The following is a 22,800-nucleotide window of genomic DNA, read 5'->3' as shown; positions in this document are numbered from 1 at the left end:
CTCTGGTGGTGTAATTGTGCTAAGGAGGTGCACTTGGGTTTTGAATCCAGGAGAATCAGGGTTCGAGTCACAGAAAGGGCACTGCTAATTTTAATTTCCCACCAATTCCTGGGTGGGGAGGGGGGGATGGCATATCACAATAGTCCAGGGACAAAGACATTCTCACCAAAATTCGAAATTCACACGAGAATTAGAAATTACAGACAATAGGGTACGTGGAGGAGGGGAGGGGAAGGATAGGTGTATATTGCCGAAAGCTCCTGTCGAGATTATGGGAGGCTAGGAGACGAAGCCTCGCAGACAGCTATCCAAGTGGCTGTTTTTGCTTCAGGACAACGCCCTGGCGCAATCCGGTCATGTCACGATCACATATGCTGCTACTTTGGGCTAGGAAATTTTTCCTCAACCCCACATTCTTCCGACAATGCACCCAATGAATTCCTCTGCCCTCGAATGAAGGAACCATTGTGTGGCAGGCATTTACAGAATGACGACAAGGTGACTTTTGGCGACGAATCTGAACAGCGAAGACGTATGCTTCTACAGCCAAGGACTTCACTAAGTCATTCATCGCTGGGAAAGATGTTGATAGATGAACATGAACTAACTGTGTCACTAGATCTGACAGACGCAACTTGATGTTTTCGATGTAATAATTGGAACTTTACTTTTATAACCACAATAATACCAGGGCACGCTGAAAAATATTGCACATATGTTTCGAGAATGCGAATGAAATGACCTTGAGAACCGCACCGAATGGCTTGAGTACGGAAGTATAAAGACGGTTTTATTGCCATGTCAGCGCGAGTAAAACAACGTGCTGCTGTCGAATTTTTAACTCCTGGAAAAGTTACTCCGAGTAAGAGTCATCGCCGTTTAAATAATGTTTATAGTGACAATGCAGTTGATAGGCATACTGTAAATCGACGAGTACTAAAATTCCGTGGTTGGGAGCCTCGAAAAGCCATAATTGTTGATGAAACACACAGCGACCTTCCGATCACAGCCACAGACGATAAACTTTGCAAATTCTTTGACGATTTGATTTAAAATGGCTGGCGAACCACTAACCGCATCGCAAGCCATATTGGAATATGCAGGAAACGTGTCGGCTTCGTTATTGAACAATAATCTTGCACACACTTCATGTGCAACTGGAGAGGTTTAGTGAAACCTGAAATTTGAACCGGTTTCACGACCTCCTTATTGCCCCGAACTTGCTCCTGAGGTTATCAGTCCCACAGAACTTAGAACTACTTAAACCTAACTAGCCTAAGGACATCACACACATCAATGCCCGAGGCAGAATTCTAACCTGCAAAGTTGCAGACTGAAGCGCCTAGAACCGCTCGGCCAATCCGTCCGGCTCCGCTGAAGTGTCAGGAACACTGGTGTCTTGGCCCAAGTCGACACGGAAGACAACCAGGCCTTCCCAACTGTCAGCAGCGCCGAACTCGTGATTTGTGTTTACGGGGAGGAAGACATCTCTCTGGCGGCTGTTGGCGGTGTTGTGTATGAGCAGGATATCTATGACAGACTTATACCCAGCGTTAATACCGTGTCAGGGACTCGAGTACGCACATCCTGTACGCCATCGATCCTTCTAATCAACTCCCTTCTGATCTCAAATGCTGGAGTATTTGTTGTGTGAAACATCGACTGGTATTGGGCCAATGTCACTTGTAATGACATCATAGGCTTTATTATTATGAATGTGTGAGAGATTCATATCACGCCCTATTTGTTTAACACATTTGTTATACCAACAGACTGATCCGTAACAACATTCAATACGCCCTCTTGCGTTAACGACGCGGCTTCTTACTTCACGTAACAAGGTGACGTGATCCTTCTCAGTCGTATTGCTTTGCTAAACTTCTGCTGACCCAGCTCGCGCAAGACGCTGATATCCTGCTTCCCGCCTTACCGGATAACGTGATGAAACGCTTGTTGACACTCCCGCAAGGAACACAAAGTGAACGAGATCTCGCAATTATGAAATTCTTCTGTGAGCTGTCTGGTACAGGGTTCGTACGTAACAGTATAATATTGGGGAATGTGTAATATTAGGAAGCAAAATGGGTACACATGGAAGCTACGGAGTGATCCCCAAATTTTGCAAATGGTGAGAGGGGAAGCTCCAAATGAAGCATTGTAGTACTCATTCAAAAAATAAAAATTATTTTGTATTGCATACGGTAATTATCGTGTGTTTTTTCTTCTTGTTTTGTTATCTAAATATATTCCGTCTCTTGCAACCCTTAAATTTCATAGCGAGACGTTTTAGCGTCATTTAACGCGACTCAGGAACTGCTGTTACAGAGGAAAGCTGCAGACTCAGAGGTATCGCGAATAGCTTCTGGTAATGACTGGCAGGTTACAAAGGGGGCGGAGTGCAGCCGTCTGTGTCGTTCACCCTTCAGTATCAGCAGATCCCTGTCGTCAGCAACATATTTCAGTCAGTCAGTCAGCAGTCTCTGCGATGCCTCACGGCCTATCAGCCGGAGGTCTGTATTAGGTTGCTCCATTCTGTGACATGAGTAGTAAAGTTGCAACGAAATCTGCTAAATAAAATCTTGCTCAGCGCAAGCCAGCGACATTGTACATTTACAACAACAAACCGTGTGCAATGGATTCGAAAACATTGCGCTCCCAACGGTAATGTTGCATACTGTCAGTGAAAAATCTGAATATCGGCATGCAGACTGTTCGGCAAAGTCACAAAATGGAATTGTCTGAACTTTACGGGTCTTCTCACATCCGTTTCATGAAACCGACAGTCCAAATGAACTTGTGGAATTCCACACTTTGTAAATCGAGACAAATGATCTGCTACTCAGGTCACGTAAGATCACCACCAGAAACAATACAAGCAACACACCTGTTAGATTGTTCACGCAAAAGGAGGGCAAAGAATTTTTAGTTGTCTCGCAGTACGCTAGGCCTAAAATCTCAATTCTGAGGCCATAAGGATTATTAGCGCCAGGTTATTATCTTAAACTGTTACTCATCATCTAATGAGTAAAAAAGAGAGTGAAATATACTACTGCATTTTAAAAACTCTATTGCAAGCAAGTACATGGTATACCATGAATTTGTCTGCAGTTGAAAATACGTCGTTCATCAAATGGGAAGTTTCTATGTTCTCCTAAATGGAGATTCGTTATTCAAGTGAATTACTAGAGACAAGAATATTCATTTCTGCTTTCAAGCTGCGAAATGCCAATGGAGTTGAACTATCCTTCTGGAAAAGTATAATGACCTGCCTCAGTTATAACCCTGTTAAGAAAAGGGCGGCCCTAATACTAGGTCTTGGGTACTGACACTCCCATAATTCAGTATTAAGAAACTACATGCAAAAGGTATTCACTAGCAATGAAATCAAAAACTTGGCGCAAGTGGACCCTGTTTTGATTTCCGGATGTTCGGTGTGCACAAGCACGTTATATACACTCCTGGAAATTGAAATGAGAACACCGTGAATTCATTGTCCCAGGAAGGGGAAACTTTATTGACACATTCCTGGGGTCAGATACATCACATGATCACACTGACAGAACCACAGGCACATAGACACAGGCAACAGAGCATGCACAATGTCGGCACTAGTACAGTGTATATCCACCTTTCGCAGCAATGCAGGCTGCTATTCTCCCATGGAGACGATCGTAGAGATGCTGGATGTAGTCCTGTGGAATGGCTTGCCATGCCACTTCCACCTGGCGCCTCAGTTGGAACAGCGTTCGTGCTGGACGTGCACACCGCGTGAGACGACGCTTCATCCAGTCCCAAACATGCTCAATGGGGGACAGATCCGGAGATCTTGCTGGCCAGGGTAGTTGTCTTACACCTTCTAGAGCACGTCGGGTGGCACGGGATACATGCGGACGTGCATTGTCCTGTTGGAACAGCAAGTTCCCTTGCCGGTCTAGGAATGGTAGAACGATGGGTTCGATGACGGTTTGGATGTACCGTGCACTATTCAGTGTCCCCTCGACGATCACCAGAGGTGTACGGCCAGTGTAGGAGATCGCTCCCCACACCATGATGCCGGGTGTTGGCCCTGTGTGCCTCGGTCGTATGCAGTCCTGATTGTGGCGCTCACCTGCATGGCGCCAAACACGCATACGACCATCATTGGCACCAAGGCAGAAGCGACTCTCATCGTTGAAGACGACACGTCTCCATTCGTCCCTCCATTCACGCCTGTCGCGACACCACTGGAGGCGGACTGCACGATGTTGGGGCGTGAGCGGAAGACGGCCTAACGGTGTGCGGGACCGTAGCCCAGCTTCATGGAGACGGTTGCGAATGTTCCTCGCCGATACCCCAGGAGCAACAGTGTCCCTAATTTGCTGGGAAGTGGCGGTGTGGTCCCCTACGGCACTGCGTAGGATCCTACGGTCTTGGCGTGCATCCGTGCGTCGCTGCGGTCCGGTCCCAAGTCGACGGGCACGTGCACCTTCCGCCGACCACTGGCGACAACATCGATGTACTGTGGAGACCTCACGCCCCATGTGTTGAGCAATTCGGCGGTACGTCCACCCGGCCTCCCGCATGCCCACTATACGCCCTCGCTCAAAGCCCATCAACTGCACATACGGTTCACGTCCACGCTGTCGCGGCATGCTACCAGTGTTAAAGACTGCGATGGAGCTCCGTATGCCACGGCAAACTGGCTGACACTGACGGCGGCGGTGCACAAATGCTGCGCAGCTAGCGCCATTCGACGGCCAACACCGCGGTTCCTGGTGTGTCCGCTGTGCCGTGCGTGTGATCATTGCTTGTACAGCCCTCTCGCAGTGTCCGGAGCAAGTATAGTGGGTCTGACACACCGGTGTCAATGTGTTCTTTTTTCCATTTCCAGGAGTGTAGAATTCAGTTGAGCACACGACAAAATAAGTTTGGCAAAGTTAGCTGACAAGAAAACAGGGTCGTGGTAATTAATTAATTCAGCACAACGTAGCCGTGCGTTGGTATCAGCAATTGTGCGATCGTATTGGAAAGAGAAATAAAATTACATGCTAATATCCCTGTCCACTTGGTCACGCATCAGCTTACGTGAGTTCATTGAAATATGGAAAATTCCTAAAATTCTTTCCATACCAACGAGCCTGGATGATGCCTCTGAAAATGCAAGGCCGATTTCCAACCCTATCCCTGAAACATTCAGTGCTTGTGCTCCGTCTCTAATCATTCCGACGACGATAGGTCGTTAACCCTAACCTTTCTGTCTTCTTCTACCTCTAGCCTATGGAATGAGTGTCAAAGGCTGTACGTGCGGAGGTGAACGCCACGATCATCGAGTTGTCAAACGAGTCTGAGGTCACACAACCAGTGGAGGGTAACAGAATATGTCCAATATACATTTTAAAAAACTGAAAAAATTTTGAGATAGTGAAAAAGGTGCAAGGGAACGCCTAGCGATGTCGATGTCGATGGAAATATAAGGACGATTTTGATGAGATTGCAAGCAAAACTCACACATTCACAGAAGAACAAATATCAGGAAGTCCGCAGTGACTGTAAAGAAACAATCGCAGCAAAGCACCCAACAGGATTTGCATTTCCGATAAACACGGTAGAAATATAAGCATAGTAGAATGATAGCTCTCCCTTTCAGAATTCTTATACTACTTCCGTGTTTTCCGGAAATGTAAGTCTTGTTGATTGTTTTCGTAGTGAATTTACACAACAGCCAAAGAAAGAAAGGTTAGAGAAATGGACTGGTACACACAAAAAACAACTTTCTTCAGAAAATCTATTGATGCCAAGCATGAGTACACAGTGAAGGGTAGACAGTAGGGGCAAGAGGAGAAAAAACTAGAGGCATTCGAGAGGAAACGCTACACATGCTTACAGTTAAGTGTAAAGATAAAATGTAAAATGTATAGACAATAGGGCAAGATATGAGGAGAAATCCTAACCAGATGAATGGACAGGTTGGTGGAACATGTGCTATCGAAGGTCGTTGATGTAATCGATGTTGGCACGTCTACAAACTGTCGCAACCTCTACTCATCGTCAGGTTGGAAGCACCACTTTGTAATGTTTGTTCGCAACGTGTTTGTACTATTCTTTATATTCCTAATAAATGAAAAACACCAGTTTGCTTTTGTTCTACAATATATTCCTGTGAAAGCGAAAGTCACTAAAAATTGAGGAGGAAATCTGCAAGGGATTCCGCTCTCAATAATTTTCAAGTATACTGATTTGGTGTGCGATTGGGAGGGCTGAAATTCCTTGTACGTTCTTCAGTAAATGCGAGGCACTCTCCTACTAGGGAAGCGAAAATCACTGGTTGAGTAATAATTGCATATAACTGTCAGTGACCACAGATTGTCCCTTTTTTGTGTCTAGGAACGCGGAAAGACGCTCTAGATTTGTTTTGATACAATTGCTTTGCCGTCTATAATCTTTAGATGCTACAAATGAACTACTCCTACTATCTCCAATATCTCAATCCACCCTTACCATAAATGGATGAGATAGAGGCGCTCACTATAGAAGTAGCAAAAGAAACTTCAACGTTGGTGACAAATGAAACTAATTCCCGGAAACCATCAGTAGATAACTACTAGATTTCTGTTAGCCGATGATCAGATTTTTATGCGAAATGATTATAGTTCGGATAAGTCTGGCATGTAGCTAGCAAGGTAAACGTACATTTTAAAAGTACTACAGGCCAATTGTGCTCAAAGTAATGAGAACTTGGGATGGTAAATTTCTTCTTTTTCACTTATCATGAATCTATGAATAGCTTCTTTCTAGAAGACAGCATGGTACACTGCTTTTATCAATGTAAGATACACAGTTAGCATCCTGAACATAGTTACAAATCGATTGCTGTACAGGCCTTAGACTATGTCAAGTGGTAGGAACAGTTTCATTAGTAGAACTGAATCACAACCTGTGTGACAACTGAACAGCGTCTTACAAACAGTGGTACATAAATAGCCAGCCTGTGTTTATGGTCACGGAGAGAAAATAAACAAATTCTTTGATGAGTTGCGGAACTAGATACTCATATTATAAATGCTAATCATGCGCCTACCGGCAACTGAAGGACACATGCAAAGAGCGAGTTACGATTTGCTGCGAGACTTCAGGAACAGGTGTTGAAGGTGGCTGAAGGTCTTCACTTTGCTATTTGTCTGCCGTACGACAGGACCAATGACACGGAAACGCCAGATGACAGACTAGCTGTTAGGCTGTCTTTTGTAAGCAACACAGCTACATCTGCTGATGTAGCTGCCTCGCTCTCGGGCTGACACGTGAGGCGCTAACCTGCAGTGTTCTGAAAGTCGGTTCGTTCCAATCGCGGCTGCATAGTTTGATAATACTGATCCCTCTCCTAAAACATAAATCTGGCTTTACATGGCGCGATATAAAAGGTGTTCAACTTTGCTTCCGCCGTTTGCCGATAGGTTGCGAGAATGGTAAGTAGCGGTAGAAAGAAACATATCGCAGACGTCAGACAGTTAGCATGGACCTCGGTCGACATAACCTCATTCAAACATTAGTCGATTTTTGTCTGCATCATAAAGTTGTTCTTGATTGAAAATGTCAGTTTACGAGCCTAAACCTCGTAGTTTGAGGAAGGTGTTACTGTTTTGTTTCAATATGAAGAAAACAGCGGCTGAGTCTCATCGAATGCTCTTAAGTACCCATGATAAGGACGCTATTAGTGAAATAACGTGTTGTCAGTGGTTCCAACGCTTCAAGAACGGTGAGAAGAGAGAATGTTTCCGAAGATGCAGAATTTGAGATATTGCTGAGCGAAGACTCGCGTCAAATTCAAGAACAATTGGCACGATTAGTGGGAGTGACACAGCAAGCCATTTCAAAACATCTCGAGGCTATGGGCAACATTCAGAAAGAAGGAACATGGACCCCGTGTGAGTTGAAACCAAGAGACATTGAACGGTGTTTGTGTATTTGTGAAGAGTTGCTTCAGAGGCAAAACGGAAGGTATTTGTGCATTGTGATTCCGAATTGTGACCGAGGACGAATAATGGGTTCATTACGATAACCCTAAAGGCAAAAATCATGAGGATATCTCGACCATGCTTTCACGTCGACGGCCAAACCGAATATTCACGGCTCCAGGACCATGCTCAGAACTTAGTCTGACCAGCTCGGCGTCGTGTACTGTGAGGTGTTAAAACCAAGTGAAACAATTACTGGTTCTCGTTAAACCGCGTTTGAGCAGATCATTAAAAGACAAACGGCCGCAATACAGCGAGAGGCACGATAAAGTGATTTTGCAGCATGACAACGCACGACCCCACATTGAAAAAGAGGTCAAAACGTACTTGTAAAAATTGAAATGGGAATCCTACCCCACCCGCCGTATTCTTCAGACATTGCTCCCTCTGACTATCATCTGTTTAGATCAATGGCGCATGGCCTGGATGACTAACACTTCCAATCTCAAGAAGAAGTCACAATTTGGTGCGATTCATGGATGGCTTCGAAAGATGAACAATTTTTTCGACGCGGGATTCGTACACTGTCCAAAAGATGGGAGAAATTAGTGGCCAGATATGTAAAATACTTTGAATGATACACGTGTAACCAATTTCTTTCATTAAAGCCTTAAATGTTGGGGAAACAACGGCGGAAGCAAAGTTGTACACCTTGCAGACAAAATGCACAGCAACTTACGAAGGGACTCAGCATTCCAGAAGTTGTACAATAAAATTGAGTAACTAGTGAAACTTACATTACATACAAAAGTTGTAAATGCAGGAATAGAGTGAGCGTTTTGAGACCAGGGATATTTCTAACTTATGTTAATGCCTAACCAAATAATACAAGATAGCTAGACTAAATTTAGTTTCAGACTGCAGCAGCGTAGTATTTGTTGGTGAGGCACCAAAAGCTATTACTGAGAATCCAAAAGAAATAACGAGAGATATTTCCGAACTTTTAACAGTGACTAAGAAGGACAGACACTAAAACTCAACGTGACGATCCACAAAACACTATTAAATTCAACATAAAAGATAATTCAGTAAGTTACGAGTCAATACTGACAACAGGTTAGAAAGAAAGTAAAGTTTGTGAGGCAAGCGAGTGACTGGTCTTTTGACCTGGCTATGGGTAGAGTGCAGCCTTTCTTCACCGTGGCCAAAGTACGGTGAAGGCGGCTAGACCAACACTATCATCGACAACAAATAAAAAAGTAACAGATACTGCTAAAAGATTAATGGAGAGCTGTTGGCTTAAGGTGCAATCATCAGTGTCTAGGAACTCATGAGAAGGCTCCCGTTCAGGTTTCACCAAAATGGCAACCTATTGCAGCCACCTTACTCACCTACCACTGAGATTAAAATGAAAAGCGACCTAAGAGGAGCACGTTTAAAGACCGTAGAAGAAGTGAAACAAAATTCTCCAAAGATGAGAAACAGCCTTTAAGAAAACAGCATTTATATTTATTTGGCTTACATCACAGCATATTACCTATATAACAGGAAGGTGGATGTAAAGGCGCGGAGCTATAGATTGAGAGTGACTTGCGATACGGTCCGCAGTTCGTGGTTGTGCGGTAGCCTTCTCGCTTCCCACGCCCGAGTTCCCGGGTTCGATTCCCGATGGGGTCAGGGATTTTCTCTGACTCGTGATGACTGGGTGTTGTGTGATGTCCTTAGGTTAGTTAGGTTTAAGTAGTTCTAAGTTCTAGGGGACTCATGACCATAGATGTTGAGTCCCATAGTGCTCAGAACTATTTGAGTTGGGGTACAATTTTGAAATACATGTATTAAGATAACCAAGTACAGTCTTAAGCAATAAACTACCACATTTTGTAAATATAGACTAGACTCGAACAGATTGATGCTTCATAATGTATAACGGAGCAGATATAAAAACTTGTAAACTAATCATAATTGGTATAGCAAAACCAAAGAATTCGTCAACGTATCAGTCATGAGCCTTCTCAGATACGCACAAATAGTTGAGAAACGCTCATACAACGGAAAATTAATCATTAATTGACATTAACAAGAAACTAGCCAACAGGCCACAAAATTACTCACTCCTCATATCAGCATTAATCCCAAGGTATAAGAAATGGATTTAACGAAACGTTTGAATTGTAGCATTTCTCAAAATGAAAAACTAATAATTAACATCAATGCATTAGAGAAACTTTGTTAGAAAAATCATCATGTCAAGCACCTAGTAAATCAGTCTTAGCGAACTAAATGTACTTTACGTCCAATACTTTGAAATGCACCGCCTTCAAGAATCCATGACAGGCAAATAAGTGAGTACATTAAAATGATCTCGTCGATTACATCGTCACCTTGAGTACTTCAGGAATTAAACTTTGCAGAATAAGTATACACTAAAAACACCTATAAAGTTTAAAAGGCAAAATTATCTTCTCTTATTCCCTGTGTGATGACAAGAGTCGAAGTTCCTCTCACAGTCACAACATATCCGCACCAGTCGTGTCTCGTGGAAGTTACACAACTTCAGAGATATCTTACTCTTCCAATACCACGTGCATTCACCACTCACAAGTCTGAAGGGCGACAGAGCGCCCCACCGGGTAATGGACGTCAAATCAGCCAGGGCGAATGCACGCCTCAGAGTACAAGCACCACACACAGTTCTCGGAGCTTTCCCGCCAAACCACCAGGACTGACAGACAGCTTGGGTAAGTGATTCCAGAGACCAGCAGTACGGGCACACCACAGAAACTGTAGTGCGGCCAAGTTCGCTGTCACATCGTAACTGGCTACCTGATGCCCGGCTGTCACCCTACGCTCCACACGCATCCTAGACCGCGCTGGCACCACACGACACCATCTCGCCATCATCGGGCAAAATGGTTCAAATGGCTCTGAGCACTATGGGACTTAACATCGGAGGTCATCAGTCCCCTAGAACTTAGAACTAATTAAACCTAACTAACCTAAGGACTTCACACACATCCATGCCCGAGGCAGGATTCGAACCTGCGACCGTAGCAGCATTGCGGTTCCGGACTGAAGCGCCTAGAACCGCTCAGGCACACCGGCCGGCTATCAGCGGGCAGCAGAGACCACGAACTCCATCCTTACAGGAGAAGGAAGATACAAAATGGGCGTCACCAGTGCCGAAATGACACAATAAAGCCATATACGTAAGATAAAAAGTAGTTCAAGAATATTTTACAAAAATCCATACATTAAATTAAATAATACAAATCACACTTGTCATAAACAAAAAGTCAGTTTCATGATTCCGTGCTTCAGTCGGTAAAAAAGGGAACATTACAGCATCACTCTGTCCGCCTGTCAGTTAGTCTGACTTTTCAAAAATCTTCGCCTCAGGAACGATTAGAAATATCAAGTAGCAGTTTATGTCACACACTGACGTGTATAATTGTTGGGTAAAAATGTTAATTTTCTAAATCACTGAACGCCAAGTACGTGGCCATTTATGTCACATGTTTTGGTACTTGCAAACTCTCTCATCAAAGTCTGAAGGTACTTCCCCTCGACGTAAAATCATCAAATTTTGCAAGAAGAAAGGATACACAGTAGAAGTAAAGAAAAAAATGAAAAATCTTTCCATCTGTAATTATATCAACTGCTTTTGTCATTTGTTATGTGACTTCAGACACGAAATTAAAACAATCTCGGAATCCCTGATATTTTTCCAGTATCAAACTGGCAAAAATTGTCGATATTCACGATTTCCGGAATGGGTAAACAGTCCATATTATCACAACGAAGTTTAACGAAATGACTCTAAAAATATTTGTTGTTTTCTGATGAAATCTCATACCTGTTTTTGGAGATATTTTATTTCCACTTGCACAACATGTTTCGGGCACAACTCACCGTCTGGCACCCTGTCAATAATCAAAGTTTGGGATTACAAACTCTTCCCATAATACAAATCAAAGTATACACAACAGCAAGGTTAAAAAACGTATAAAAATAATCAAAAATCGAAGATGTCAAAACAGACAAAAAACTGCAAACCATTTGCAACTACGTAAGCTCAAGAGGCTGTTACAGATGTGCATCAAGAAATGCGTATGGTATATCAGGTGGAATAACCTTTCACTCAGATAGAAAGCAAGAGCGGCAAATAACGCTCGCCGTGGCCGATAGAGGGCACCATGGGCTAGCACAATGCCATGTGGCAGAACCATCCGTATCAATGGGAAATTTACTAAAAGTTGAAACTTCCTGGCAGATTAAAACTGTGTGCCCGACCGCGACTCGAACTCGGGACCTTTGCCTTTCGCGGGCAAGTGCTCTACCATCTGAGCTATCGAAGCACGACTCAGGCACGGTACTCACAGCTTTACTTCCGCAATATCCTTTCTTTCAGGAGTGCTAGTTCTGCAAGGTTCGCAGGAGAGCTTCTGTAAAGTTTGGAAGATAGGAGACGGATACTGGCAGAAGTAAAGCTGTGAGTACCGGGCGTGAGTTGTGCTTCGGTAGCTCAGATGGTAGAGCACTTGCCCGCGAAAGGCAAAGGTCCCGAGTTCGAGTCTCGGTCGGGCACACAGTTTTAATCTGCCAGGAAGTTTCATATCAGCGCACATTCTGCTGCAGAGTGAAAGTCTCATTCTGGTTACTAAAAGTTGTATATCAGAATTGCTAACAGTGACGAAGTAAAGTTCAAAGACATATACTCGTGTAAGATTCGGCAGCAACTAATACATATACGAAAATTACAGTATACTAAAAAATAAACTCAAAACTGAGGCAAACGTCACCGAACGTTTGGTGTTATAAACATTGGCCACAAAAAGCGTACGATTTTTGTTTCCAATGACAGTTGAGGAAATTATCAAAACCATGAAAAAAACAATCTCTTTGCCCACTGACCGCGTCAAATAATTTGCCATGGAAGCGACGTCTACGTCGAAAGTTCCTATGTCTTCCAAAATATCCAAATAAACCCTTTACTTTCCCGATGAAGAATCGGCAATATTTTTTTCGGTGTCAAGAAGCCGATGACTGTACTGACGTAAATGAGCTCCTAGTCCACAGCCACAGTTATAATATTTTCGCATTTCCTATATCGGTGTCGGAACTCCTTCCAGTCTGTCCAATGAAAAGTGTGGAAGTTGTGAAAAGTTTATTATTTTTGTATGTTTTTGAATCTTACAATTGCGTATAGTTTCATTTCTATTATGGGAAGAGTGTGAAATCCCAACTTTAATTACTTACAGGTCACCAGACGGTGGGCTGAAGCCGAAACATGTTGTGAATGTGGAAGAACATTATCTCTAAAAACAGCTAAGAGATTTCTTCAGCAACCAACGTGCATTTTTAGAGTCATTTTATTATATTTGTCATGATGGTTGCATACCTCTGCCAGCACTTCCGTTCTGAAATAAATAACGAAATTTGTAGTGCCTCCCCAGGATTAAATTTGTACTACCTCCCCAGGGGACACCGTGTTAATGAAGCACTGTCGGAGCAGGCGTTCCGATGAGGCTGGGGACTATGTCGGTGGTAGCTTAGCTGCTGCTAGACTCATCCTTCCAGAACCAGACCAAGTGTGTCCTGCAACGACCTGTTATTCCCTGTCGTTTCGGTATCCGCAAGAGCCGATGGGTGAACTAAGTAGCTCAGTCTCTTGGTATCCTTAGTTATTCCTTTCCCATTTACTTTATTGAAACCGAGCGAAGTGACGGAGTGGTTAGCACACTGGACTCCCAGTCGGGAGGTTGACGGTTCAAACTCGCGTCTGGCCATTCTGATTTAGGTTTTCCGTGATTTCCCTAAGTCGCTTCAGCCAAATGCCGGGATAATTCCTTTGCAAGGGCACCGCCGACTTCCTTCTCCATCCTGCCCTAATCCCATGGGGCCAACGATCTAGCTGTTTGGTCCCCTCCCCCCAAATAAATCAACCAACGAACTTCATCAAAGGATAGGAGGAGCTGTGGGGCGCTGTAAAGCCAATCTTCCTGGGGAAGGCAAATCCAGGTCCTCCAGACTAGGGGTTGTGCTACGGGCCACCTCCCCGTCCACAGAATCAGCCAGCTACAATACCCAATAATATACCTCGGTTTACGGATGATTTTTAATGAAATTCGACAACAGAAACGAAAATCGACTTTACATTTTGGTATGTGGAAAGTACAGGGCATCTGTAATAAACAACAAGAAGTTCTAATAGATATAAGACAGCACCAGATTGAAGTAACTGTAGAACTGTATAAAGTAAGGTATTGATTGTGAATATCTGCTGGAGTACAGGTATTAGAAGTAGGGCGAGAGCATTCTAAAAAAACGGTGGTTACAATTTATATCTTCGTGACAAGCAGTTAATGAAGGTTGATAAATCTCAGTCTGAGAGCTAGAACCACGAAAATAGTGATGATGGGAGTACATGCCCCTACTGAAGACCCGGTTTTGAAGGTAAAAGATTTTGAACACAAGCTGATAGAGACTATAGAAGCCGTTCCAAGTGACCATGAACCCGTATTTGCAGGAGATTTTAGTAAGAGAGTTGGAAAAGTGAGAATTAGTAAGACTGTTGGAATATATGGGGAGAATGTTAGGAATGAGAAGGGGAAAAGATGCTGGAGTTACTGGAGTAGTATGACTTACGAAAAGAAAATCCATTCTTTGCTCACAAGGATACACATAAATGTATATGACATAACCATACAAAGACAGTGGAAATTGATTACCTAATCTTGATGAAGAAGTACGGTGTAAAAATTTAAGATGTCGGAGTTAAAAGAAAGGCAGATTGTGGTAGTGACGGCGGACGCGGTGGCCATGCGGTTCTAGGCGCTTCAGTCTGGAACCGCACGGCTGCTACGGTCGCAGGTTCGAATCCTGCCTCGGGCTTGGATGTGTGTGATGTCCTTAGGTTAGTTAGGTTTAATTAGCTCTAAGTTCTAGGGGACTGATGGCCTCAGATGTTAAGTCCCATAGTGCTCAGAGCCATTTGAACCATTTGTGATACTGACCGTTATCTGATGGAATGTAAAATTTATGTTCCCTATACTTGCAGGAGCAGTAGCAAACAAAAGATCGTAAGGCATATCTTGGACAGTTTAAGGCAAGATAGTACTAACCGGTTATACCAACAACGACTGCCAAACAAATTGGATAGCGGAGAGAGAACAGTAGAAGAGAAACGTGAGCATATAAAAAAGTTGTCGATGAAGGAGCGAGAGAGCACGTGGAGAATATGAGAAGGAGATGAAACAAATTTGGTGGGATGCAGAGATAGAAGAGATGATTAAAAGGGAAAAAAAGTTTATTAGACGCTCCTGAATGGGAATGACAGTCGAAGTAGAGACAGATATAAGACACTAAATAGAGAAGTAAAATGATAAGTGTTAAAAAGGAGAAAAAGGCGTGGAAAAAAGTGTGAATATGTAGAAAGGATGATTATTGAGGTTCGTAGTGCTGAGGCATAGTCAGTGCGAGTGTGAACTAGTGAAATGTTACATCATGATAAGATTAGACATGGTCAACGGACAATGTATTTTAAGGAATTGTTCCGGGGAACTTGACCTGAATTTTCACATAAATGTGAGGTGAGAATGCAATAGATGGAACTATGGCGTTTAAATATAAAATTTCTTCAACAGGCTCAGAGGAGCAGTAATATCAGGAAGGCGCCATGATATGGATCAATACATTTAGAGCTGGTGAAGTTAGGTCCACCGAAATTGTTGGAGATGCTAAGGAAGCTGTTTGAAACAGTATTAAATGGAAAAGATGTTCCATGGAAATGGAAAAGGTTTTACATAAAGCCGGTGCATAAGAAGGGGTGAAGTAATAACCCAAATAATTGTAGGGGACCTCTTTCGCTGGAAGATTGTACTCGAAGATACTGGAAGATCTGGTAGAGAAAGAAACAACTCACAGGTAGAAAGAAGAGCAAGGAGGATTCCGAACTGGAAGAATGATAATGGACAACATCTCCACAATGAGACTAATACCTGAAGATTAGATTAGATTAGATTAGATTAGATTAATACTTGTTCCATAGATCATGAATACGACACTTCGTAATGATGTGGAACGTGTCAGGTTAATAAAAGATGTCTGTACAAGAAATTACATTACACAAAATATTGCATGACACTAATGATTAAGTATTTTTTTTTTTTTTTTACTTACTTTATATCTAAAAATTCAGCCAATGAGTAGAAGGAGTTGTCATCTAGAAATTCTTTTAATTTATTTTTAAATGTTAGTTGGCTATCTGTCAGGCTTTTGATGCTGTTTGGTAGGTGCCCAAAGACTTTTGTGGCAGCATAATTTACCCCTTTCTGTGCCAAAGTCAGATTTAACCCTGCATAGTGAAGATCATCCTTTCTCCTGGTGTTATAGGTATGCACACTGCTATTACTTTTGAATTGGGTTGGATTATTATCAACAAATTTCATAAGGGAATATATATACTGTGAGGTTACTGTGAGGATCCCTAGATCCTTAAATAGATGTCTGCAGGATGACCGTGGGTGGGCTCCAGCAATTATTCTGATTACACGTTTTTGTGCAATGAATACTTTTCTACTCAACGATGAATTACCCCAGAATATGATGCCATACGAAAGCAGTGAATGAAAGTAGGCATAGTAAGCTAATTTACTGAGATTCTTATCACCAAAATTTGCAATAACCCTAATAGCATACGTAGCTGAACTCAGATGTTTCAGCAGACCATCAATGTGTTGCTTCCAGTTTAACCTCTCATCAATGGACACACCTAAAAATTTTGAAAATTCTACCTTAGCTACAGACTTCTGTTCAAATTCTATATTTATTACTGGAGTTGTGCCATTTACTGTACGGACACACAAAGGTCTGACTGGAGACGCATTTTGCACTGAATGACCTAGAGAAAGCATACAGTAATGCAGCCATCAACAAACTGTGGCAAAGGCTGAAAAAGACGGCGTTCGATCAAAGGTTGCTAAAGTCTGTTATGGAATTATATGGAAATAACACAGTGAACTTAAGGATTGGGATTTTTGCAAAAGGCCAGATTGTGCCAGCAGGAGATGAAGATGATCCGAGCTATAAGAGAGCTTAAGGAGGAATACAATAAGGCTGGCCTGACGATGAACATGACAAAGTGTGAGCACTAGGCTCTTGGAACGGAAAAAGTAAGTAATTTGGAGGGCGATGAAGAAGTAATTGTAGGTGTGGAAGAGGCAAAATATCTTGGCGTATTACTTAATAAACAGGGCGCAAGCAACGATGAAACCAGTAGGATTAGTAAAAGACAAGCTGTAACGCGGGCGATGAAGTGTTTTCTATGGAATAAAAAGATAAGAAGAACAACGACGAAGAGATTATATAAGACTGTCGTCTAGAGCTTAGTTTTGTACTGAGGAGAAGCCCGAGACGTCAGCAAAACACCTGCTTGCCACTGAGATGGATTACTTAAAACGAAATTAGGCTATACCAGGATGGATATCTGTGACGACATCCAGCAAAAACAATTGATGATGTTAGACTATGTGAATAGGATGAATGAAGATACTTTACCGAATAGGATGCTACTTTGGATACCATCCCACCGTAAGAAAAGGAGTATCCTACAGTGCAACAGGCAAAATGATGCGAAGGAAGCAATTCAAGCAATGAATATGAATGCTGAGGAAGGTGAACACAGAAGAAGATGGCGACTGGGAAAGTAGAAGCGGCGGCAGCCTTAGACAATCCGCAAGAAGAAGAAGAAGAAAAAGAAGAAATTTGTACGGAAACCCCAGTGCGCGAGTCCTAGTCACATCTGGACATTTTTTATTTACGTGTTTTATTGACTGAATCTCGGGACACAGAGAATCTTGATCGCTGGTCATAGTATACCATAAACGGCTTTCTGTTGAAATAACATGATATTACACAGGCATCCTGATGGAGCTGCCTTTCGTCTTTGGTGTAACGAGACTGCACCTATGTTTTGTTGTTGTTCTGTTGAGACTGGTCTATATTTTCCGGTCTACATCGATCTCGGGGAGGCCGTATGTAGAAACTCCGGAAAATTCTTCTTACCGTTACGCCGCGCAGGATTAGCCGAGCTGTCTAAAGCGCTGCAGCCATGGACTGTGCGGCTGGTCCCGGCGGACGTTCGAGTCCTCCCTCGGGCATGGGTGTGTGTGTTTGTCCTTAGGATAATTTAGGTTAAGTAGTGTGTAAGCTTAGGGACTGATGACCTTAGCAGTTAAGTCCCTTAAGATGTCACACACAATCGAAAATCTTACCGTTACAGGTACGCGTAGAGGACGTTAAAATTGAAAAAGACTGTGAAGATATTGAAGGGGTAATACAGTACAGAGAGGGAGATGAAAATCTAGTAGTCGTGGGGGACTGGAATGCAGTTGTTGGGGAAGGAGTAGAAGAAAAAGTTACAGGAGAATATGAGCTTGGGATAAGGAATGAGAGAGCAGAAAGAATAACTGAGTTCTGTAATAAATTTTAGCTAGTAATAGCGAATACTCTGGTCGAGAATCACAAGAGGAGGAGGTATACTTGGAAAAGGCCGTGTGAATCGGGAACATTAGATGACATTACAGCCGGCCGCGGTGGTCTCGCGGTTCTAGCCGCGCAGTCCGGAACCGTGCGACTGCTACGGTCGCAGGTTCGAATCCTGCCTCGGGCATGGATGTGTGTGATGTCCTTAGTTTGGTTAGGTTTGAGTAGTTCTAAGTTCTAGGGGATTGATGAGCACAACTGCTAAGTCCCATAGTGCTCAGAGCCATTTGAGCCATTTAGATTACATTACAGTCAGACAGAGATTCCGAAATCAGATGCTGATTTGCAAGGCATACCGAGGAGCAGATACAGACTCAGATCACAATGTAGTAGTCATGAACAGTAGGCTGAAGTTTAAGAGATTAGTCAGGAAGAATCGATACGCAAAGAAGTGAGATATGGAGGTAATAAGGAGTAACGAGATACGCTTGTAGTTCTCTAAGGTTAGAGATACAGCAAAAAGGAATAGCTCAGTAGGCATTACAGTTTAAGAGGACTGGACATCTCTTAAAAGGGCAATCACAGAAGTTGGAACAAAAATCATAGGTATAAAGATGGTAACTGCCAAGAAACCATGGATCGATGAAAGAAGGAAGTACAAAAATGTTCGGGGGATTCAGGAAAACAGAAAAGAAATAATTAGGAAGCTAAGACGAAATGACTGCATGAAAAATGTGTTGTGTTGTTGTCTTCAGTCCTGAGACTGGATTGATGCAGCTCTCCATGCTACTCTATCCTGTGCAAGCTGCTTCATCTCCCAGTACCTACTGCAACCTACATCCTTCTGAATCTGCTTAGTGTACTCATCTCTCGGTCCCCTCTACGATTATTACCCTCCACGCTGCCCTCCAATGCTAAATTTGTGATCCCTTGACGCCTCAAAACATGTCCTACCAACCGATCCCTTCTTATAGTCAAGTTGTGCCACAAACATCTCTTCTCCCCAATCCTATTCAATACCTCCTCATTAGTTACGTGATCTATCCACCTTATCTTCAGTATTCTTCTGTAGCACCACATTTCGAAAGCTTCTCTTCTCTTCTTGTCCAAACTAGTTGTCGTCCATGTTTCACTTCCATACATGGCTACACTCCAAACAAATACTTTCAGAAACGACTTCCTGATACATAAATCTATATTCGATGTTAACAAATTTTCTTCTTCAGAAACACTTTCCTTGCCATTGCCAGTCTACATTTTATATCCTCTCGACTTCGACCATCATCAGTTATTTTACTTCCTAAATAGCAAAACTCCTTTACTACTTTAAGTGTCTCATTTCCTAATCTAATTCCCTCAGCATCACCCGATTTAATTTGACTACATTCCATTATCCTCGTTTTGCTTTTGTTAATGTTCATCTTATATCCTCCTTTCAAGACACTGTCCATTCCGTTCAACTGCTCTTCCAAGTCCTTTGCCGTCTCTGACAGAATTACAATGTCATCGGTGAACCTCAAAGTTTTTACTTCGTCTCCATGAATTTTATACCTACTCCAAATTTTTCTTTTGTTTCCTTTACTGCTTGCTCAATATACAGATTGAATAACATCGGGGAGAAGCTACAACCCTGTCTCACTCCTTTCCCAACCACTGCTTCCCTTTCAAGCCCCTCGACTCTTATGACTACCATCTGGTTTCTGTACAAATTATAAATAGCCTTTCGCTCCCTGTATTTTACCCCTGCCACCTTTAGAATTTGAAAAAGAGTATTCCAGTCAACATTGTCAAAAGCTTTCTCTAAGTCTACAATTGCTAGAAACGTAGGTTTGCCTTTTCTTAATCTTTCTTCTAAGATAAGTCGTAAGGTCAGTATTGCCTCACGTGTTCGAACATTTCGACGGAATCCAAACTGATCCTCCCCGAGGTCTGCATCTACCAGTTTTTCCATTCGTCTGTAAAGAATTCGCGTTAGTATTTTGCAGCCGTGGCTTATTAAACTGATAGTTCGGTAATTTTCACATCTGTCAGCACCTGCTTTCTTTGGGATTGGAATTATTATATTCTTCTTGAAGTCTGAGGGTATTTGGCCTGTCTCATACATCTTGCTCACCAGCTGGTGGAGTTTTGTCAGGACTGGTTGTCCCAAGGCCGTCAGTAGTTCTAATGGAATGTTGTCTACTCCGGGGGCCTTGTTTCGACTCAGGTCTTTCAGTGCTCTGTCAAAGTCTTCACGCAGTATCGTATCTCCCATTTCGTCTTCATCTACATCCTCTTCCATTTCCATAATATTGTCCTCAAGTACATCGCCCTTGTATAAATCTTCTATATACTCCTTCCACCTTTCTGTCTTCCCTTCTTTGCTTCGAACTGGGCTGCCATCTGAGCTCTTGATATTCATACACGTGGTTCTCTTCTCTCCAAAGGTCTCTTTAATTTTCCTGTAGGCAGTATCTATCTTACCCCTAGTGAGATAAGCTTCTACATCCTTACATTTGTCCTCTAGCCATCCCTGTTTAGCCATTTTGCACTTCCTGTCGATCTCATTTTTGAAACGTTTGTATTCCTTTTTGCCTGCTTCATTTACTGCATTTTTATATTTTCTCCTTTCATCAATTAAATTCAATATTTCTTCTGTTACCCAAGGATTTCTAGCAGCCCTCGTCTTTGTACCTACTTTATCCTCTGCTGCCTTCACTACTACATCCCTCAGAGCTACCCATTCTTCTTCTACTGTATTTCTTTCCCCTATTCCTGTCAATTGTTCCCTTATGCTCTCCCTGAAACTCTGTACAACCTCTGGTTCTTTCAGTTTATCTAGGTCCCATCTCCTTAATTTCCCACATTTTTGCAGTTTCTTCAGTTTTAATCTACAGGTCATAACCAATAGATTGTGGTCAGAGTCCACATCTGCCCCTGGAAATGTCTTACAACTTAAAACCCGGTTCCTAAATCTCTGTCTTACCATTATATAATTTATCTGATACCTTTTAGTATCTCCAGGGTTCTTCCACGTATACAACCTTCTTTCATGATTCTTAAACCAAGTGTTAGCTATGATTAAGTTGTGCTCTGTGCAAAATTCTACTAGGCGGCTTCCTCTTTCATTTCTTAGCCCCAATCCATGTTCACCTACTATGTTTCCTTCTCTCCCTTTTCCTACACTCGAATTCCAGTCACCCATTACTATTAAATTTTCGTCTCCCTTCACTATCTGAATAATTTCTTTTATTTCATCGTACATTTCTTCAATTTCTTCATCATCTGCAGAGCTAGTTGGCATATAAACTTGTACTACTGTAGTAGGTGTGGGCTTCGTATCTATTTTGGCCACAATAATGCGTTCACTATGCTGTTTGTAGTAGCTTACCCGCATTCCTATTTTCCTATTCATTATTAAACCTACTGCTGCATTACCCCTATTTGATTTTGTGTTTATAACCCTGTAGTCACCTGACCAGAAGTCTTGTTCCTCCTGCCACCGAACTTCACTAATTCCAACTATATCTAACTTTAACCTATCCATTTCCCTTTTTAAATTTTCTAACCTACCTGCCCGATTAAGGGATCTGACATTCCACGCTCCGATCCGTAGAACGCCAGTTTTCTTTCTCCTGATAACGACATCCTCCTGAGTAGTCCCCGCCCGGAGATCCGAATGGGGGACTGTTTTACCTCCGGAATATTTTACCCAAGAGGATGCCATCATCATTTAATCATACAGTAAAGCTGCATGTCCTCGGGAAAAATTACGGCTGTAGTTTCCCCTTGCTTTCAGCCGTTCGCAGTACCAGCATAGCAAGGCCGTTTTGGTTAATGTTGCAAGGCCAGATCAGTCAATCATCCAGACTGTTGCCCTTGCAACTACTGAAAAGGCTGCTGCCCCTCTTCAGGAACCACACGTTTGTCTGGCCTCTCAACAGATACCCCTCCGTTGTAGTTGCACCTACGGTACGGCCATCTGTATCGCTGAGGCACGCAAGCCTCCCCACCAACGGCAAGGTCCATGGTTCATGGGGACGGAAAAATGTGAAGGAATCGAAAAAGGAGTTATTGTCGGAAGAACTGATTCAGCATTTAGGAAAGTCAAAATAACCTTCGGTGAAATTAAAAGCAAAGGTGATAACATTAAGAGTGCAATGGGAATTCCACTGTCAAATGCTGGGGAGAGAACAGATATGTGGAAAGAGTAAACTGAAGTGATAGAAGAAGTAACAGCAGTCCATTTAGAAGAGATAGGTGATCCAGTATTAAAATCAGAATCTAAGAGTGCTTTGGAGGACTTAAGATCAAATAAGGTAGAAGCTACAGATTACTTTCCATCAGATTTTCTAAAATCATAGGGGGAAGTGGAAACGAAAAGACTATTCGCGTCGGTGAGTAGAAC

Source organism: Schistocerca gregaria, chromosome 3 (genome assembly GCF_023897955.1).
Source record: "Schistocerca gregaria isolate iqSchGreg1 chromosome 3, iqSchGreg1.2, whole genome shotgun sequence".
NCBI classification, from domain to species: Eukaryota; Metazoa; Arthropoda; class Insecta; order Orthoptera; family Acrididae; genus Schistocerca; species Schistocerca gregaria.
Note: the sequence above shows the minus strand (reverse complement) of the source record.